Consider the following 20,694-nt stretch of genomic DNA (forward strand, 5'->3'; position numbering starts at 1 on the left):
GGGACCGGGATAGTGGTTAGTTACTCTTGTTACCAGTGTTTTCCAAGGGAAAAGCTTTATGACTTAAAACTCAAGTCTCTTCCTGTTTGACGTTATTGTAGGCCACCACTTGCACCCAGCCTTAGAGGAATTGCTGGATGCAAAACACTGCTGTGTGCACCATACTGTGAGCTCACGCAGAGCAGAGACTCATCTTGGTATGTTTCCCAGCCCCTGTCATTCTACCTAGAATACACGAGGTGCTTAACACATATTTGCTGAACTGACTGGATCAGTTCATTCATATTCAAAGGATAATAGTTGGATCACACTGAACATATTCCAAACAGATTTCAAAGCCAATTCCAAAAGGAGGTTGTTTTAACAAGGGAAATGAAATAAATGAATACCGATTGTGATAAAGGCTGAACATAATCAAGGTTTGCATTGCAATTACATCATAGTCCGGTGTGGGGCCAGGGTGGCCCTCCTCCAACAGCGATTTGGGTCTGGGCTGCTGCTCTCAGGGCAGCACCCACAGGTTGTCATCTGTGAGGTCCTCCTCAGAGTGAAATACACATTATGAAAGTTCTAATTCAACTGAAAGTATCTTGTGTCTTACACAAAAAATGCTAGACTTACCATGCAAATGTTGATTTAGAAATGACTATATTTACACTAGATCTGGGAAGCCGAATTAAAAAGTGTCACCGCATTCCAAACTGCCTTTATCAAGTCACTTCATTCTTCAAAAAATGTGTCACATAGTTAGGCCCTGAGCACTGTGCTAGACGATATATGGAATGTGGAAGACATTGCCCCGAAAGTTAAGGATGTCTGGACAGATAAACACATAGTTCGGTGGTGAGTAAAAGGTGAGAATCTCAGCAGGGGTGAGTTAGGATTCCCATAGGAACCTGGAGGAGGGATTCTAATTGGGATCTAACTGGGTTCTGATGTGATTGGGAAGCCCCCAAAGGTGAGGACACCAGGAGAGAACTAAAGGACCAGCAGGATTTTCTGGACAGAGCAGGCTGGGGAGGGGTTAGTAGAGAGAACAGCATGGGGAAAGGCTGGAGGCAGAGAGCGTGGCAAATCCTGAGATCTGAAAGGTGGTTTATTGTGGCTGGACCATGCGGGCAGAGGAGGTTTCCGGCAGAGAAACAGTAACAGGTGCCTGCCCGATCCATTGGAAGGAACGTAAGCCAAGTGCTGGGACTTTATTCTCTTGCTGCGATGCCCTACGGTGTTCACTAGAGCCACATTCTGCCCTTCCTCCTCGGACTGTCTTCGGTCCTAACCTAGCTCTTGACCATCTGTCTGGCACAAACATGATCAGTTATCCCAGGCAGTTGTTAGCAGAGAGATACACTAACACGTCTCTCTGGTGTTCATAAAAAGACAATCTCCAAACTGGCGAAGATGTTTGCCACACATATACTTGATGAAGGATTAGCAACCAAAGGACATAAAGAATTGCTACAAACCAATATGAAATAACTCAACAGAAAAGTTAGAGAAAGCATAGGGCAAGCATCCAGAGAACTGGGACCATGAATGGCCATAACATATGAAAAGATGCTCACCTCATTAGTAATCAGGAAAATGCATAGTAAACTACAAGATACAGGGTGTTCTCTCCTCCTATGCTATTTGCATGTTTATTAAGGGATGGTGAAGGCCAAGAGGCCTTTCTGATCCAAGGGAGGGCATTCATATAGTGACATTTCCTGTCTTGTGTCAAGCTAGTAGAGCAGATGTTTTGGGCAAGATGTCCCTTGCCTTTCAAATCTCATCAAGTGAGAGACAGTACCTCCTTTCATGGGTAAGGAGGCAGAGACCGCATGCTTGGCTAAACTAAGCGCTTCATTTGGCTTAATCCTGGCTCCACATAACAATCAATGGAAGGGTCCCTGGAAGCAGCATCCCGAAGCCATCACCATAGTGGTGTTCTAGTCCAGTTTCAGCCTCAGCTCATGCAGCCTCTGCTGATTTCTCAATGTCTGCCTCTTGCGTCCCATACTTCAGTCACAGAAAACCACATAAGCCCTCTGAGATGCCACAATGCTTGAAGCCTCTAAACTTTAGCATATACTCCCTACTCCCTTTTTTTTTTTTTTTTTTTTTTTGAGACGGAGTTTTGCTCTTGTTACCCAGGCTGGAGTGCAATGGCGCGATCTCGGCTCACCGCAACCTCCGCCTCCTGGGTTCAGGCAATTCTCCTGCCTCAGCCTCCTGAGTAGCTGGGATTACAGGCACGCGCCACCATGCCCAGCTAATTTTTTGTATTTTTAGTGGAGACGGGGTTTCACCATGTTGACCAGGATGGTCTCGATCTCTTGACCTCGTGATCCACCCGCCTCGGCCTCCCAAAGTGCTGGGATTACAGGCGTGAGCCACCGCGCCCGGCCCACTCCCTACTCCCTTAGCATATACTCCCTTCTATCTCATGCCCTGGAAAACTACTCTTCCTTAAGACTCAACTAGTATGTTATCTCTTGACTCATTCTTTTCCTGATTCTTTTTTTTTTTTTTCTTTTTTAACACGAAAAAACCGGGGAAAGCACGAGCAGTCCCCTACCACCACAAATTATGCAGTCGAGTTTCCCACATTTGGGGAAATCGCAGGGGTCAGCACATCTGGAGCGCAATAGGTAAGCCTCGCCCTGGGAAAACTACCTTCGTGATCATGGTATCTCCCCTGCCAGGTATTTTCTTTTCCTGATTCACCCAGGCAGTGCTAGTAGGTCCCATCCTCTGTCCTCCTATTGCACACAAAACAAAATTCTCTTCTATCATAGCACTCATCCTATCCTGCTGTTAAGTGTTTTGTGGTTTGATCTCTCTTCTGACTCTCAGGTGTGAACCCCCTAGGGTGGGAATTGCATCAGGGCAATTTGAGGAGTGAATGAGTGAATATCCTCTGACATGGAAGTGAGCATCCACGGATTCTCTGAATGTTTCCAGGACGGTCAGATAATCAGTGAGGCAATGGGTGTGCAGGAAAAGGTTTGACTCCATGGCCCAGTTAGGTCCACAACCTCTTGTCTTTCATTAACTGTGCACATTTATTCCCCACTAGGGAGGTCACAGAGATTAACTGGAATTTTGCAGAAAAGAAAATGGCACAGAAGTGTTTGCACCATAAGCTTCTCATTTTTACCTTTCAGGTCTCTTAGGAAGTTCTCTTACTTAAGGCACAGACTTGGCATTTGAGAAGAGTGTTCATGTTTCTCTTACACCCTATGACATCCAGTAAGTTATAGATCTGGAACCAAAGTTATTACATTTTTGAGAGCAGAAGGCAGATGGCAATTGGTCTCACACCTGGGTTACAGGCAAGGGCATCCCTGATACCCACTTTCCTACCTCTCTTCACTTTGGTGTCAGTTCCTAGTGGTGGTTGTGGAGAAAGGGGCAACCAGCAACCAAAAATGTGATGCTCCCTGCAAAGCTGCCCTTAACTCCACTGAGTATTGAGACCATCATGATTCTCATCAGAGAGGGTGGTCCGGTGGCGGGTTATTCTCCAGTCGTGGGCCACATTATGCGGCCATTCTTTCAAACCCTAAGGGCAGGCATGGGAGGCAAATGGGTGATTACTGCCACTCAGAAATAGGGCTTCAACAACTAATAGAAAACAGTGGATAATTGAGATTGAAGCAAGTGCTGAGAGTCTCAAGGGTGGCAGGGCCCACAGGTACTTTGCAGAATCCCTATGACCTGGCCAACTGAGGTAATGCCCAGAAAACATTTTGCACAGGTGGGACCATGGTAAGTGATCCACCCATGTCCTCCACCACTATCTGACTAGGAGGGCTCCAGCTGCCTGCTGAGGGGAGCTCACAGGCTTCCCTGCCACCTGCCACTGCTACTCCCGTTTTACACTTCCGGCGTCTTTAATATTTTGATTATCTGAGACAATCCATAGGGAAAAAACACCCACTGCCAAAAATAGATAGCAAAATAAGCGAAAATAAGTGTGGAAAAAACCCAAAAAACACAAGGAACCTTATGGGTACTAGTCGGTACTTAAAAATTAACACTCCCCCTTCCCACAAACACGCAAGAACCTAACAGTAACCTGTGTCTGGTGTAAGTGGGTGACACAGTGTCCTTTCACCTTGGGAAAACCCCTTCCTGAACTTAACAGCGATGGAATTGCATCTCGTTTTTGTGGGTTTTGCCCACAGAGATCAAACAGGGACTTCACTATCTTTGCCTTAACAGATCCTTGACCTTTGAGCAGGCATGTGAGAAATGGGAGTGAGAATGTCACTATTTGTTTGCCTGTGGTATTCTTGAGCTTTTTTGCTAAACAGTTTCTTCTAGCCCACGCCGACCTCACTGTGCTGCTGAAGAGGACCACTCACAGCTTGAAACAAAACTTCCCCGCGGCAGGATTCTCCGGAGGGAATGTGCATATCAACTCTGGTTTCAACATGCACATTCCTGCGCGTTCCATGGACAAAGGTGGCATGCGGCTCCGGGGGCGGGGACTCGTCCAGCTTTGAGCTGTGAGTTAGGGTCCAGGCGCTGAGGTCCGCTGCTCTTAACCACCACTCAGCTGTGGGTTCACCCCGCGTTTCCTAGGCCTTCGGGAGCCCCTAGCTAAGGGACTTGCCTTGAGTCTGTTGGCCTGGTGACAGAGACAGGTCAGGCACTATTTTTGTTTGAATTTTTTTTAAGGTGAATTAAACTTTGCCTGGGGGGCATGTAAGGTTGAATTCACATTTTTAAAAAAATGCAAACAAAAATGTTGCAGTTAGATTCCCAGGTGAGGGGATTCTCAGTGCCATTATGGAGGCTGAAAGGGTTAATTAACTCCACTTAGCTGAGAGATTAGGGCTTTATTGCTAAGGACCTTAGGGAGGAGATAGTTGTGAAGATTATCTAGATAATGCAGACAAAAGAAATCCGTTGGTTGGGGAGTGAGTTAACTGGGCAAGGCCTCGATTCCCCAGAGTGGAGCCCAGGCCTAGAATGTTTTCTCATTTTAGAGTCAGACGTTTTTGTGTTGGTGGGTAGAGTGGGGTGGGAGTGTCAAACTTGTCGCATAAAGGGATGGATTGTAACTCTTTCAGGCTTTCTGGGCTAGATGGTCTCTGTTACAATAGTATAACTCTGCAGTTGTAGCAAGAAAGCAGCCATAGACCATACGTGAGCCAATGGGCATGACTAAGTGCCAATAAATCTTTATTTACAAAAACAGACTGTGGGCCGGATTTGGCCTAGGATGAGAAACCAGACTACAGAGTCTGTTGATCTCAGATTTAGATTGTGATTTATATAGTCATGTGCTGCATAATGATGTTTTGGCCAACAATGGATTGCATATAGAACAGTGGCCCCAGAAGATTCTAACACTGAAATTTTACAGTATCTTTTCTTTGTTTAGATATGTTTGGATACACAAATGTTTACCATTGTGTCACAATTGCCTACAGTATTCAGTACAGTGACCTGCTGTTTAGGTTTGTAGTACATGATTGATGACTGTACTCCTTCAGAAAGTTTGAGTCTTGACAGCACCTGTATTTTTTTTATTTTTTATTTTTTGAGACAAAGGCTTGCTCCGTCACCACGCTGGAGTGCAGCGGTACAATCTCGGTTCACTGCAACCTCCATTTCCCGGGTTCAAGGGATTCTCCCGTCTCAGCCTCCCAAGTGGCTAGGACTACAGGCACGTACCACCATGCCCAGCTAATTTTTGTATTTTTAGTAGAGACGAGATTTCACCATGTTGGCCAGGCTGGTCTTGAACTCTTGACCTCATGATCCACCTGCCTTGGCCTCCCAAAGTGCTGGGATTATAGGCATGAGCCACTGCGCCTGGCCACATAACACATATCCTTAACAGGCAGTTTGTCCTCTAGGATGAGCGATACAGGAATCTCACCAAAACCAAACACCCTCTTAGCGTGCTGCAGCTCCAAGGAGCTTGCACCATTGTCTTCCTCTGCGCGGTGGGTATTCCAGCATTCATCATCTCCAGCACCCAGCAGGCTCCCAGGTTCCTCTTCTGTTTGCCTCTGCTAGGAAATGATTCAAAGATGCCTTTCTCAGCCGGCAAGCATTCTTGTTTTTCCAGATGTTATCATTTATCTTGGTGTAAGACTGCCTGAGTACAAATTCTGGCTCTGCCACTTATTAGCGGTGTGGCCTTCCTTTGGAACTTTGCTTAGCCTCTGCATTCTTCCATTTCCTCCTCTGTAAAATGGAAAAACATTAACAACACTTCCCCTGGGTCAAATGGAATTTCTAGGGGAGGGACAGCGGTGGGTGGGAAGTTGGGGAGAGATAGCATAGGGAGAAATGCCAGATATAGGTGATGGGAAGGAAGGCAGCAAATCACACTGCCACGTGTGTACCTATGCAACAATCTTGCATGTTCTTCACATGTACCCCAAAACTTAAAATGCAATAAAAACAAAACAAAACAAAACAAAAAACCCAACCAAACCAAACCAACAAACAAAAAAAAACCACACCACTTCCCCTGCAGGATTGTAGTGAGAATACAGGTGGCTGGCGCTTAGTGTTTTCCTCTCACTCGATGTAAATCCTTAAGACAGGCCTCTGCCTTAAGGATCCATAAGTCGGTCTGGTTTATGTCTGTATCCTCAATGCCAGGAACAGCATGGTCGGGGCACAAAGTGACTATGGGTGAATACAGTGTCATCTGTTCATGCGGCCACTGTCTCCATCCTCACCCTCACCACCTTCCCCTGCTCCGCCCTGCTCCCAGTCTCCGCTTGGCCCTTGGCCTCCTCCGCCCCTCACTGCCTCTACTCCAGGCATCCTCGCAGCACTAAGACTGTCAGTCCTAAAGAAACTTCCGTCTGGCTAAGCTAAGAAGACAAACACTCATCAGGATAATATACTCATTAACATCTCAAGAGCACTCCACAGTTTGCCATATCCTTTATTTGATTTAATGCTCACAACGTCCCAGTGAAGCAGGGAATTATCCCTACTTTGTAGGGCTGAAGCTAAGAGAGGAATGAAAATGGAACTGGCGCTCGTGGTGTCCCGGGCGCTGTGCGTGGCACTTAGAGAATAAGCTCTTTCAGATGTATCATCTTACTGAAGATTCCCAGTGGTCATTCAGTCTTTCAACAGATTTTCAGTGAGCACCTATTATGCTCTGAGGACTGTTGTGTTAATCAGGGCTCTCCAGAAAAACAGATCGATAGGATACATATATATCCTATTGATCATATCATATATACATAACCCTGATCATATCATATATATATATAAAGAGAGATTAAAGAGGAGACTTACTATGAGAATTGGCTCAGGCAGTTATGGAAGCTGAGAAGTCCCTTGATGTACTGTCTGTAAGCTAGAGAAGCGAGAAAGTTTGTGGCATAATTTAGTTAATAATTAGTTAATAAATCAGTTAATAATAAGCCCTGGAATCTAAAGGCCCAAACCAGGAGTGCTGATGTCTGAGAACAGGAGATGGATGTCTCAGCTCAAGCAGAGAGAAAGGGAATCAGCTCCTTCTGTTCCTTGGTTCTATCTGGGCCTTTGGTGAATTGGATGACCCCCACCAATGTTGTTGAAGATGTGCCTTCTTTTCTCTGTGCATTGACTCAAATGCTGATCTCTTCTGGAAATGCCCTCACAGGCATACCCAGAAACAGTGTTTTACCAGCTATCTGGGCATCCCTTAGCCCAGTCAAGTGGACACTAAATTGAACAATTGTGCTAGGTGTTGGAGGTAAACTGGTGAATAAAGCAGGCACAATCCTCCCTTTATGAAGCTTTTAGTCAGGTGTAGTGGAGAACACAGGTAAATAAAAGGCCTTCACACCAATGTCTGAAAAGCCTGGGATGGGGTCGTTTGAGGGTAGATGAACACAGAGAAGGATGTTTTACCCCAGACTTGAGAGGTCATGGAAGGCTTCCTGGAGGAGGTAGCAACAGAGCTGTGACTGGAAGGAAGAGGGAGAGTGAGCCTGTTGTCCAGGGAGGACAGCTAGAGAGGAAAAAGGGATCGTCTGAGTAAAGAGGATGAATCTGAGAGACAGAAAAACAGTGTTGAGGCCTGAAGCACTGATTCCTGGGGCAAGTGGTGAGGGATGAACTGGCAGAGAGGAGAGGCCTTGCAGGGCCTGGAAAGCCACTGAGTGGGTTTGAATTTTGTCCTAAGGGTGGTGGAGTGAAGTGGCATCATTAGCTTTGCATGTGAAGAAAAATCCATCTGCTTGTGCTGCAGAGACAGGACTGGCAAGGTGGGGAGATGTCATCAGGGTGACTTGTGCATCAGTCCAAGAGAGAGACGTTGGTGGCCCGAGTGAGGCTGGCACCACCACAGGTGGGGACAGGGGCCTGCATTCTAGACTGACTGACTTAGAAGCTAAAATAGATGGGCACCGATAAGCCAAGGTTAATGATCAGCTCTGTTTTTAGATGAAGAATATGTGCATTTGAGATTGGTGAGGAAGCAGGAGTGTAGCAGGGGGCTAAACCTGGATTTAGGGTCAAATGGGCCCTGGGAAACCCAAGGTGGGGAGAGGGAGTGGTGACTGCAATGGAGAAATGAAGTCAGACTTCTTGATGAGAGGAAGCAGCCAGCTGGGCATGGGTGCCACAGAAAAATGGGCAAAGGACCAGCTCTCCCCTGTCAGGGAGGGGAAGGGGTCCCCGAGGAAGCCAAACATGTGTCTAGTGGTCAGGTTCTCCCAGAAAGGCCAGTTGCTTAACAAAGATTTTCTCATCAGTGACTTCATTGGAGTCTATGGAGACAGTTTCTGGCTGTTTGGGGACACATCTTAGCTTTTATAAGGGGACCCAGTGGGAGAATTAGATTTGCGTGATCAAACTTTATGCCGCAATTGGTTTGATTGGTGCATCTCTGGAAGGAAAGAAGTGTAGAGTCCTAAGGATTCTCAGAGGCAATCTGTCTCAGTTTGCACCCAGGGCATCCTCCCTCACCTCTAACAGATGCTCGAAGGCCCAGCAGGGAGGAAAGCCAATGACTGTTGTAATGCAAAGGTTTCAAACCTTGAGTTAGGCTCTGGCATCTTGGGCAAAATAAAGTCAGCTGGCAGCCTGGGTGAGCTGGCCAGCTTGGGGGAGCTTGGCATGTGTCTTAATGGTAGTGGAGTGGGCATGTGAAACATGTTCCTGGAAATTGAAGGAAAGGTGATCCTGGTTTTGAAGTGGCAGAGGACTTGGCTGAACTGTGTTCTGTCCTGTGGAAAGTAGACTTTCCACGTGATGAACTTGGATGTTTAGCAGAGGAGATTTCTAAGCCAGGCGCTGAAGATGCATCCTGGTTTCTGTGTCTAAGCCTCTAGTCCATGGTGTTTTTTAGGGGAGCATTGCACCCTTCCTCACCATTTTTGCAATGCTAGTAACATTTGTATTTGGCAGGTCCACTGCACAAAACTCCAAAGGAGGCTGCCGAACGTGCATGCATATAATTCCTGCTGTTCTGTGACCAGAAGCCTCGATGATGTACCTCTGTCAGGGCACACCTGACCCTGCTGTGGCCCCTAGAGGTTGCTGCCCACTGGTTGACAAGTTTCCTTTTTTTTTTTTTTTTTTTTTTTGAGACACTGACTGGGCAAAAACTGAGCTGTGCTGTCCTGGAAACAAAATGATTAGTTTCCATTGAGAACTCTACAGCTGGGATGGTCCTTGCCATACTTGGAGGAAGGCCTTGGGCTCTTCTGTGTCCAGTCATTGGGTGTGGCCATCTGGGAAGGTTCATGGTCTCAGGCCAGGCCATTGTCTTCACCAGAGGGCATGTCTGAAAGAAGGTTCAGCTGACAGCCATCAGCCTCGACACTCCTGCAGCCAGGAAAGTGAGTGCTTCTGCCCTCAAGGGGAATTTCATTGAGAAAAATTAAAAATCTGAAGCATGAGAAATCAATTCTTGCTGTCAGATGACAAGATTTGAACGTAAACCTGGCTTCAAAGCAGGCAAAGCTTTAGAGGTTTTAAGAGTTTATTTTATTGTAAGTATTACGAAGGATGAAGTTTGGCAAAGTCACGGAAGATAAATCCAGTAGCACTTTGTTTTTTCCCGGCTTCTATAAACATTGTGGGCTGACTCCCTTCCATCATGTCAGATCCCAATTTCATCAGCAGACAGTGCATATTCACCTAAATTGTACAGTCTTCATTTTGTTTTACTTAAAAATAATTAGGGCTTCACAGAACCAGCTCTGACTCTTTCTTTTTGCAGCAGGGACTACAGAGGCTATCGGAGGTGTGTTCATGTTGTGCTGTATGCTTCCTTGCTAAAGTGCAGATCTTGTAAAGGCCACTGGGGTTTTTATTGCAGCACTATGATTCAGTCCCTCCGTGCAGAGCTGGGAGAGGCAAGCTCCCTTTGCTAATCGTTAATCATCTTATCGAATCTTACCGGTCATTGAGAAATTATGACAGCAACGTTTATTCTGACCAAGTCCTAAGGGCAGAGAAGAGATTTTTTTTTCAGCTTTGATTTCATAGGAATGAATGAGGCTCTCAAGGCGAACAATTTCTGTTATAATTATTCTAATCCTGGAAGAAAGACCAAGCTGCTGCTTTTAGTGTAGAGACTCAAGCTTGGAAGCCCAGTTCTCCTGCTTTGTGGGCTCCCCCACGATGCACAGAGAAGATGCATCTGCCGGATCTGGGGGAGCCGGCTCAGACACGGGGCCATTCTGCTTTTATGGTACCCTGAGAGGACATGGTCAGCAGCTCCGTGGAAGACCCCTTGGAATGCAGCACCTGTGGACAGTATGTGGCCTAGCTCTGTTATCTGATGGTTTCTGATCTGGGAGAGTCATGCTGCGTGCTTACCACCTCCACCACCACCTCTCTCAGATAAAATTAATTGAAAAATACACATTAGGAAAAGATTTGGAGGGGTTATTGAAGTATTACAGTTTTTCCTCTTTGCTTTAGTCTGGAATGTCCACAAACATATGCCACCATTCACAGTCCCCAGAAACTGTCCAGTCTTCTAAGGAGCCACAAAAGACCCAGAAAAGTCTACATAACCAGCGACTGTGTTGCGCTTCTCAGGGCGGGAAGAAGAAACCATATTTCAAGTGGTATGGTACTGAGAGATTGCAATTTATTGATCAGAATAAAAGGCCCATCTTGTTATATTAAAAGAAAGTTGGTCCCATTTAACTTTGGAAGTGACGTTAGGGAAAACTGATGATAGTGTGAATTCTTACATTAGAACGAGTGGAACTTACCCTTGTATCCTCTCACTCTGCTGTTAATCTCATCTCACTGCTTCATTGAGGAATAATGGAGGATCTTACTAGGAACCCAAAGCTGGAAATTAAGTGTTTTCTTTTCCTTGAAGGCGCGTACATTCCGATGCTCAACCATCTGGGTTGAACTCTGCCTCCTGCTAGCTGTGGGAACTTAAAGTAAGTTAATAAACCTCTCTGTTCCTCTCTAATATGGGAATAGTGGGAGTTTCTAGCTTGGAAAGTTGTCTGAATATTTAAGGAGCTGGTGGGTGCTGAGTCCTGAGGGCCTGACATATGGCAGAGTCCACAAGCTTAGCTATTATGATTTCCCGCTTATCTGAGAGAGGAGCTGTCCCAGGATCAGGAGTTTGTTAAGACATAAGGAGAGGAACATCACATATCATAAGGGGGTGGGAGGCAAGGAGAGGGGGGAGCATTAAGACAAACACCTAATGCATGTGGGGCTTAAAACGTAGATGAGGGGTTGATGTGTGTAGCAAACCACCATGGAGCATGTACACCTATGTAACAAACCTGCACATTCTGCACATGTATCCCACAACTTACAAGAAAAAAAAAAAGCTGGATGCGGTGGCTCACGCCTGTAATCCCAGCACTTTGGGAGACTGAGGTGGGCAGATCATCAGGTCAGGAGTTCAAGACCAGCCTGATCAACATGGTGAAACTCTGTCTCTACTAAAAATACAAAAATTAGCTGGGCATGGTGGCATGCGCCTGTAATCCCAACTACTCCAGAGGCTGAGGCAGGAGAATTGCTTGAACCCAGAATGTGGAGGTTGCAGTGAGCTGAGATTGCACCATTGCACTCCAGCCTGGGTGACGGAGTGAGACTTCGTCTAAATAAATAAAAATAAATAATAAATACAGGTGTCAACATCTAATGCAGAAAATATTTCTAAAATAAGACCATACCATTGAGCTGATAGATTACCTTAATCATAGTTTCATATTTTCAATGTAGAACTTTTCCAACTGTTATCAAAAAGTGGGGCTCCTGAGCTCTGGCTGTCACTGGGGAGAGGGGAGAGGCATCACATCCAGCAGGTGCTTCAGAAGCGGGCTGTGCTGTGGAACCCAGGGCCCTGCGCCAGCTACCCCACAGTGCTTTTGGTGTCAGGAGAGGTTGGCTCTGCATGGACTGGACAACCGCAGGGTGGACTGGACCCTTTCTCAGCTCAGGCCATGGTCTTCGCTCCTCTTCAGCCCTTATCTCAGAGGCAGGAGCTGGACACGCATTCCTCATTCTTACTACAGGCTTGTGGATAAGCTATTGGCGTACAAGTCTTCTCTGGCCTCTCCGAGGACGTAGACGAATTTCCAGTCTCCTTCATGGCCAACACTTGGCTTTGAGACAATGTCTAGAGGAGTTCAGAGGAGGATATGCTAAGAGTGCCCTGGCATACAACAGATGCTCAGTACATCGACATCACATGCAGAAAGCATTCTAAGTGCTGAGTGGATGAAAAAGTCAATGAGACATTCAGAGGTGGAGTCGTCCCCAGCCCCCGTCTGAAATGGCTGGCTAATGACAGGGTCCTAGAGATGTGTCTGTGGGTTTTTGAAGAAGCATTGAAAATCCCATGTTTCCGATATCTCCAGGATCCTACCTGACAGTGTGTTAAGAGCCCCATCCCCAGGCGCAGCTCTGAGGGTACAGCATGGCTGGGATGAGAAGGCTTGGGTTCAGGGAGGCACACTTGTGTGCTTACAATCCGCATCCACGTGGAAGCAGAAGATGGAGTCCTAGCAGGGCATTTGTTTCAATTTCTCCTGGAGAGATGTATCAGCAAAGGGCCTGTGGTGAGCAGCAGGGGTGCGTGGGAGAGAGCCAGCCTCTCCACGGTGCTCTAGTGGTTGTGTCTGGCCACTCCGTCAGCATTCTGCCCTCTATGCATGCGTTTGCTTGTGGTACAACCTGAAGAAATATCAGACCCTCCGCTCTTAGGAGCAGATGCTTTTCCGTTGAGTTTACTTCTGATATCCAGGTTCAATGACAGCTCTCAGAAAGCCATGCTAACAGGGACACACACCACTCCAAAGCAGGCCATGGTCCCCAACTGGAATGACGAACAAGGGCTTTGGGGACAGGGTGAAGTCAGCCAGGAAATGGACATTTCTGTGCACACAGAGCCCAGATGGAGTGCCATCTGATCTTTGCTATTTCAGGCCAGTATTTTCAGGAAGTAAAGTGTACAAATTATGGAAAAAGGCTGCAGGTGTGCAGATATAGGGCAGAGAAGGGCCCTGCACTCTGGTGTGGAAAGGAAATCACATGGTTTGACAAGGGTTAGATCAGAGAGAGGTAGATACGTGCCTATGCCCCGCTTGCATTCCTCGTCATGGTTTACTCCACAGGAACAATATGGATTTAACGCAGGAATGCTCGTGTTCTTCGTTCTTTGTTGTGACAGAAGCAGTATTGTGAGTGGCGTGAGAGAGTCTGGAGACTTTACAGCTCTGCAGTAAATCTCTGCCCCGTTGTCTAAAAGCTTTGCAATGGCGGGGAAGTTGCTCAACTTCTCCAGACCTCACAGTTTTGTTTGAAAAGCGAGGGTAAAAATATGCTCTCTATGGGTAGGGTTCATACCTCAATAAAGCTGTTTAAATGAGTAAAATAAAATCCACCTTAAAAAAATGGAGCTGCGTTGTGTGAGAGCACCTATCTAGCATGATGCTTGGGATGCAGGAGGAACTAGATCAATGCTTCCTTCTCTTCCTTCCCGTCTCCCTCTCATTCATTTTTCTCCCACCCCCTCCCCTGGAGGAAGCCAGGATATCATAGTCCTCAGGAGCTCCAGTCCACTGGAGAGGTGGGTGAGGCAAGCTCACTTTCACTCTGCGTGATCCCTGGGGATCCCAAAGTCTAGGATCTTTGAGATCCCTAAAGTGGGTCCGGGTTGAAAGGAAGATTTGCAGACATCAAGCTCAACCACAAGGCCTGCTGGTGGGAAGGTCAAGGGGAGCCAGGCAGGAAGCCTGGGGTGGCCTGTTCATTTATTCCTACTCTCTACCCAAATGTCTTTTAAATAATGGTTCTCCTGAGCGACGGGTTGCCGGGAGTGAGCTACTGGAGGTGTGAAATGTGCAGTGACACCGTCTCCTCACTTTCCATGCGGTTACCTGCCAATTCAGGAGAGTTGATAGGTCCTAGGGAAAGAGAGAAAAACAAAAGTCTCTTGGGACCAATTGGACTGGCTGAGAGGAAAACTAGAAACTGAATGTGAGTTGGTAATTAAAGGGCACAGAGAGGGAAAACTCAAAGGACTCCGGGGAGTATGGAGTGATGGGATTTCATGAAGGAGAGAAACTTACTTTCCAAATATTTGCCAGAGGTTTCTTTTTATACCACTCTGTGCCCTGATTTGAAAACCATATTTTAAAAGCATAAGGTGTAAAATATCTCCGCCTGGTGTGCCTTGGGCCTCATTCCCCTGTGCTCAGTCCCTTTTCCCAGCTTTGGGAACGCTTTGGGAATCTTATTAGACTTTCTACTCAAACTACAACTCAGAAGTGCAGAGAAAAATGTAGATTCCTTGATCTATCGACATCTGATTTGGTGATCCTACTGAGCCCTACCTACTGCTTAGCAGAAGAAACATTTTTAATGATGCTGTATTTTTTTATTGATGAACCTGGAAACCATCATTCTCAGCAAACTGACACAAGAGCAGAAAATCAAACACCGTATATTCTCACTCATAGGTGGGTGTTGAACAATGAGAACACATGGACACAGGGAGGGGAGTACTACACACTGGGGTCCGTTGGGGGGAAACGGGGGAGGGGCGGGGGAGTGGGGAGGTGGGAAGAGATAGCATGGGGAGAAATGACAGATACAGGTGAGGGGACGGAAGGCAGCAAACCACACTGCCATGTGTGTACCTCTGCAACAATCTTGCATGTTCATCACATGTACCCCAAAACCTAAAATGCAATAAAAAAATTATTTAAGTTAACGTCTAATGTGGCTCACATTTTGCTCTGAAAATGTAAACAATTTCTTCAGGTAATTCTCACTTTCTCAAGGCAAAACATGCCCAGACTTGAGTTCAAGACCTGCCTAACCAACATGGAGAAACTCCATCTCATTAAAAATTAGTCGGACGTGGTGGCACATGCCTGTAATCCCAGCTACTCAGAGGGCTGAGGCAGGAGAATCACTTGAACCCGGGAGGCGGAGGTTGTGGTGAGCCGAGATCATGCCATTGCACTGCAGCCTGGGTAACGAGCGAAAAACAAAAAATGCCCAGACTTATGAATTGCCTTCCCCTCCCCAATCCTGTGGGCTGGGTGGTAAAGCAGGGCAGTTAATGACCTCAGCAGAACAGAAGGGCTGGCACTCCCAGGCTGTGTCCCTGTGTCTCCTGGCCACTTCCCCCTGGCATCTGCAGCACATGCCTGGCCTGTCACCCTCAGCATGGTCCTCTCCTGGCTTGTACAGAGCCTGGGCTTCTCGTGGCAGAGAGGAGCTCACTGCAGCACCACCGTCTGCAGACCCTGAGCCTCTCCCTGCCTTGTCCACCATCCAAGCCCCTCACCTGAGATCCCCGCACCCTGTATGGTAGCCATGTGACCAGCCAGTGCCTATCTACCCAGTGTGGATGCCTCATGATACTGAGGCCAACCCAGAGCCACCCTTGTCTGCATGGCTGTGCTCCTGGGTTGATGTGGCCACTCCTGAGGCTGGGAGCAGCAGCTGGGGAGCGAGCACTTCTTTTTTCTTTTTTGAGACAGAGTCTCACTTTGTTATCCAGTCTGGAGTGCAGTGGCATGATCTCAGCTCACTGCAACCTCTGCCTCCTGGGTTCAAGCAATTCTCCTGCCTCAGCCTCCTGAGTAGCTGGCATTACAGGCACGCACCATCACACCCAACTAACTTTTGTATTTTTTTTTTTCAGTAGAGATGGGGTTTCATCATGTTGGCCAGGCTGGTCTTGAACTCATGACCTTAGGTGATTCACCTGCCTAGGCCTCCTAAAGTATTGGGATTACAGGTGTGAGCCACCACGCCTGGCTGGCTGGGAGTGAACACTTCTCAAAGTCCTGGAGAGTCAGCAGAGGAAAAGCCTGCTATAAAAGTGTCACTTTGATTTAGTGAGTGTGCTTCTTCCTCTCTGGGCTGAAGCCAAGAAGGGAGAAAAATAAGACATGCCCATCTGACCCAGAGGCCCTCCTCTCTTCCTTTTCGTCCTCCTGTGCCCTCTCCTACTTCAAACCACCTTTAGTGCTGAGCTGCAAGTCTCCTGGCTCAACCTCAGAGGGACTAAGGGAAAGAGGCTTCTTTTCTCCAACACAAGAGAGCCCTCAGGGGGATAAAAACCTCTGAAGCAGCAGAGTACAGTGGCTTACACCTGTAATCCCAGCACTTTGGGAGGCTGAGGTGGGCGGATCACGAGGTCAGGAGATCAAGACCATCCTGGGCAACATGGTGAAACCCTGTCTACTAAAAACACCAAAATTAGCCAGGCGTGTGCCTGTAATCCCAGATACTTGGGAGGCTGAGGCAGGAGAATCGCCTGAACCCGGGAGGCGGAGGTTGCAGTGAGCAGAGATTTCGCCATAGCACTCCAGCCTGGCGACAGAGCCAAACTCCGTCTCAAAAACCAAACCAAACACAAAATCTCTGGAGCATTCTCTCTCATGACAATAACCTAGTTTACAGAGTATCTTACTGAATAGGCTTATTCTGCATGACTATTTGTTTGACAAGGGTTAGATCAGATTACGTGGCTATACACTGATTGCATTCCTAGTCATTCCTATCTTTTCTCTTTGTATTCTTTCTGCAACAAACCCATAGCTTGTCTAGAGATGGGATGCTAATGGCTTATGTACTTAGGCAAAAGTGAAAAACTCATTAAGAATATTTGCGATATAATCTTGCATGCGTGCATGTGTGTGAATGGATGTAAGTACCTAACGCTGTAACACAGTAGACTCACTCTAAATGTGGAGTTCTGCAGCTCGCTTTCTTCACTGAGTCCATGGTTCCCATCTTTCCTTATAGGTACGTATAGACCTGCTTCTTTTCAATGGCTTCATGCTAATCCATTGTATGGATGCAATATAATTTATTTAATCCTTTTCCTTTAATTTTGGATGTTTCTAGTTTTTTTCTGTTTGTTTTCCCACCCAGAACGATGATGTGTTGTTTCCTGCCTAACTCCCCCAATGCAAGGAGAGTAGGTGCCTTACCTGCCTTTGTCACTGCCTGCCTGGAGCAGAACACCCAAACGGATGAACAGAAGAGGATGAACACACACGGTAAATGGATTCATCCTAATGGATGGAGGAGCATATCTTTTTGTTCTCATGCACAAAATTGTTTTCTGCAAAATACATTTCTAGAGGAGGAAGCATTGAGTCAAGGACTCTGCGTCCTCGCATTTTACTGCGTGTCACCACACTGGGCTCCAAGCGTGTGGTACTGATCCATCTGTATTCCAGTGGGTGGCGGTCCTGCAGCAGGGCTGTGCGCAGGTGGCTTTGGGAAGCAATTCCTGGGAGTAGGCGCATGAGAGAGGGAAGATCGCCAGAGGCAGAGGGGTAGCCAATTCAGGGGAGAGTCACCAGGCTGATCCCCGATGAGGGCACGGAGGGCTCCTTCCCCTGCAGACCCTCGGAGGCACTCTGTAGAATGTGGCTCAGCAGTTTCCCCTGGGCCATGCACAGGAAGAACGTGTACGTCCGACTCCTGAGCCTCAAGCAATCAGGGATCCCTGGACACAGGTCAACAGCTTGCCTCCGACCCTGGGGCGCCCTGGTTTACAAAGCAGTGAGGTGGCCCCTTGGCTAGCTGTGGAGACTCCCCTCAGCAGACTCCACTGAGGGCCCAGCACTGGCAAGAGGGGCAACTCGATTTTGGCTTCGCTTCTGATGGTAATTTGTTGTCTCTCTCCCGACCTCCCTTTCTCTCTTTCTCCTCAGAGACCACTTATGAAAGGAAACCACACGGATTTCCTTACTTAGTTTTCACAACACCCTAAAGATAGGTATTATTCTTTCTGTTTTATAGACGAGGAAATGGAGCACCTTGAGGTTAGATAATTATTCCAAGATCACACAAATTAAGTAAGCGGGAAAGCTGGGATTTCAGCTTGCGTTACCTGACTGGAGAATCTATGCTTTGAACACTGAAGGAGATTGCTTTTTCAAGTATTTCTGACAATTTCTACTTTTTTTTTTTTTTTTTTGCTGAGAGTTTTGGCCACATTCCATAGACCTTGAAATGTAGAGTTCTTTTTGATGTTATCTTCTAATTAATTAATCTCTTAGTGTAGTGTAATTATTTAATCTTTAATTTTAGAGTTATTTATAAATGCTTTTAAATTTCTAGGTTAGATGTGGAGGGCTGTATTTTGTTGCCAGAAAATGTGGTATGTTCAATTGCTATCTATCTATCTCTGCCTCTGAATTTGTTAAGATTGTCTTTATGGCACAGTCTATGAACAATTTCTATAAATTATCCATGAACATCTAAGAAAGATTTTCTGTTTTGTACAGAAATAGTATGTCTACTAAATAAAGCTGATTCTGTAAGCTTATTGTGTAATTCAAATGCTCTAATCATATTAACACTTTAATGAAATTATGAAAGCTCATTGTGATTTTACCGAAATAACCTTGAATTCCTAAATTATTTTTTCTTTAAGTAGAAGTAGGTCTCTGCAATGCGATTTGGTATGTTAGTGTCTGTGACTGCCACAATTTCTTTAGGGATATTATCTTTTATCAATAAAACTCCTCGTCCTTATTTGATGTTTTTGACCATGAAATGTGCTTTGTGTGATGTTGGTATTTTTTTCATTTGTCATTGTTAGCATTTTCCTGATACATCCTTGCCCATTTCTTTATTTTCTACCTTTTTTTGTCATTTTGTTTTAGGTATGTACCTTAAAAACAGCAGTTAGCTAATTTTTGCTTTTTTATGTTGTTTGTTATTTTATTTTCAAATATAACATAGCAAGGGGGAATAACTTGTTCCATGCACATTACTTATTGTGAATAATGCTATATCCAATCTTTCTCCTGCCTTCCTATTTTATGTGTTCCGTTCATTATAATAATTTCCTATCGTTTCATTTTTTCATCTTTCCTGCCTCTTCCTTCTTTGATCATTTTTTGTCCTTTTTTTCTCCTCTAGCAATACGAAATATTACAGCTAAGTGTTATTCAACCGTAGTCACCTTTATAACAAATACGTTTTCTTCTACATGATTCTATCAAAGTTAAGAAGTAAGCATTATTCATAACCACCAGCCCTCATGTAAGCCAAGAATTGTACTTACTTCCCTTTTCTTCTCCTTATCACTTGGATTTTATTACACGATCTAGAATTTAATTCATATTTCTCTCTCTTTCATCCATTCCTTCAAAAATAGCCTTTTGAAGGAATGGATGAAAATGAGGCCAGGCATGGTGGCTCATACCTGTAGTCTTAGCAACTTGGGAGGTTGAGGCTGGAGGATCACTTGGGATCAGTAGTTAGAGACCAGGCAGGAAACAGTGAGACTCCATCTCCACTAAAATTTATTTCTTTTCTTTTCTTTTTTTTTGAGACAGAGTCTTGCTCTGTCACCCAGACTGGAGTGCAGTGATGCAATCTCGGCTCACTACAACCTTCACCTCTCGGTTCAAGCAATTCTCATGCCTCAGTCTCTCAAGCAGCTGGAATTAACAGGCATGCACCATGATGCCCGGCTAATTTTTGTGTTTTTAGTAGAGACAGGTTTTCATCATGTTGCCCAGGTTGGTCTCAAACTCCTAGCCTCTAGTGATCCGCCTACTTTGGCCTCCCAAAGTGCTGGGATTATAGGCGTGAGCCACTATGCCCAGCCTACTAAAAATTTTTTTAAAAATTAGCCTGGCATTGTTGTGTATGCCTGTCATTACAGGTACTCTGCAGGCTGAGGTCGCTTGAGTACAGAGTCCAGGGCTGCAGTGAGCTATGATCATGCCACCGCACTACAGCGTGGGCAACAGAATGAGATCCCGTTTCGAAAAAAAGTTTAGGGCCAGGTGCGGTGGCTCAAGCCTGTAATCCCAGCACTTCCAGAGGTTGAGGCGGGTGGATCACGAGGTCAAGAGATCGAGACTATCCTGGCCAACATGGTGAAACCCTGTCTCTATTAAAAATACAAAAATTAGCTCAGCATGGTGGCATGCATCTGTAGTCCCAGCTACTCGGGAGGCTGAGTCAGAATTGCCTGAACCTGGGAGGCGGAGGTTGCAGTGAGCCGAGATCACGCCACTGCACTCCAGCCTGGCACCTGGTGACAGAGCAAAACTCTGTCTCCAAAAAAAAAAAGGTTTGCAACACATCCATTTTCAATATTGTATGCAATGAGAATTTGGAGGTTGCAAGCAGTTTCAATGTCTTAGGGTGGTGCATAATTAAGAACTCTCCAGAGAACCAAAACCAAGAGTATATAACGTGTGTGTGTGTGTGTGTGTGTGTATGAAATATATACATATGTATTAT

General features: G+C 46.0%; 1 non-coding gene across 1 annotated transcript; it reads right to left on the reverse strand.

The window, feature by feature from the left end:
* Nucleotides 1-2,533: 2,533 nt before the first annotated feature.
* LOC120361205 (U1 spliceosomal RNA) lies at nt 2,534-2,695 on the reverse strand. The gene has a single exon (XR_005577547.2). It is a non-coding gene; the product is annotated as a U1 spliceosomal RNA (small nuclear RNA).
* Between the last annotated feature and the right edge of the window lie 17,999 nt (nt 2,696-20,694).

The sequence above is a fragment of the Saimiri boliviensis genome, chromosome 4 (genome assembly GCF_048565385.1).
Source record: "Saimiri boliviensis isolate mSaiBol1 chromosome 4, mSaiBol1.pri, whole genome shotgun sequence".
Classification (NCBI taxonomy): domain Eukaryota; kingdom Metazoa; phylum Chordata; class Mammalia; order Primates; family Cebidae; genus Saimiri; species Saimiri boliviensis.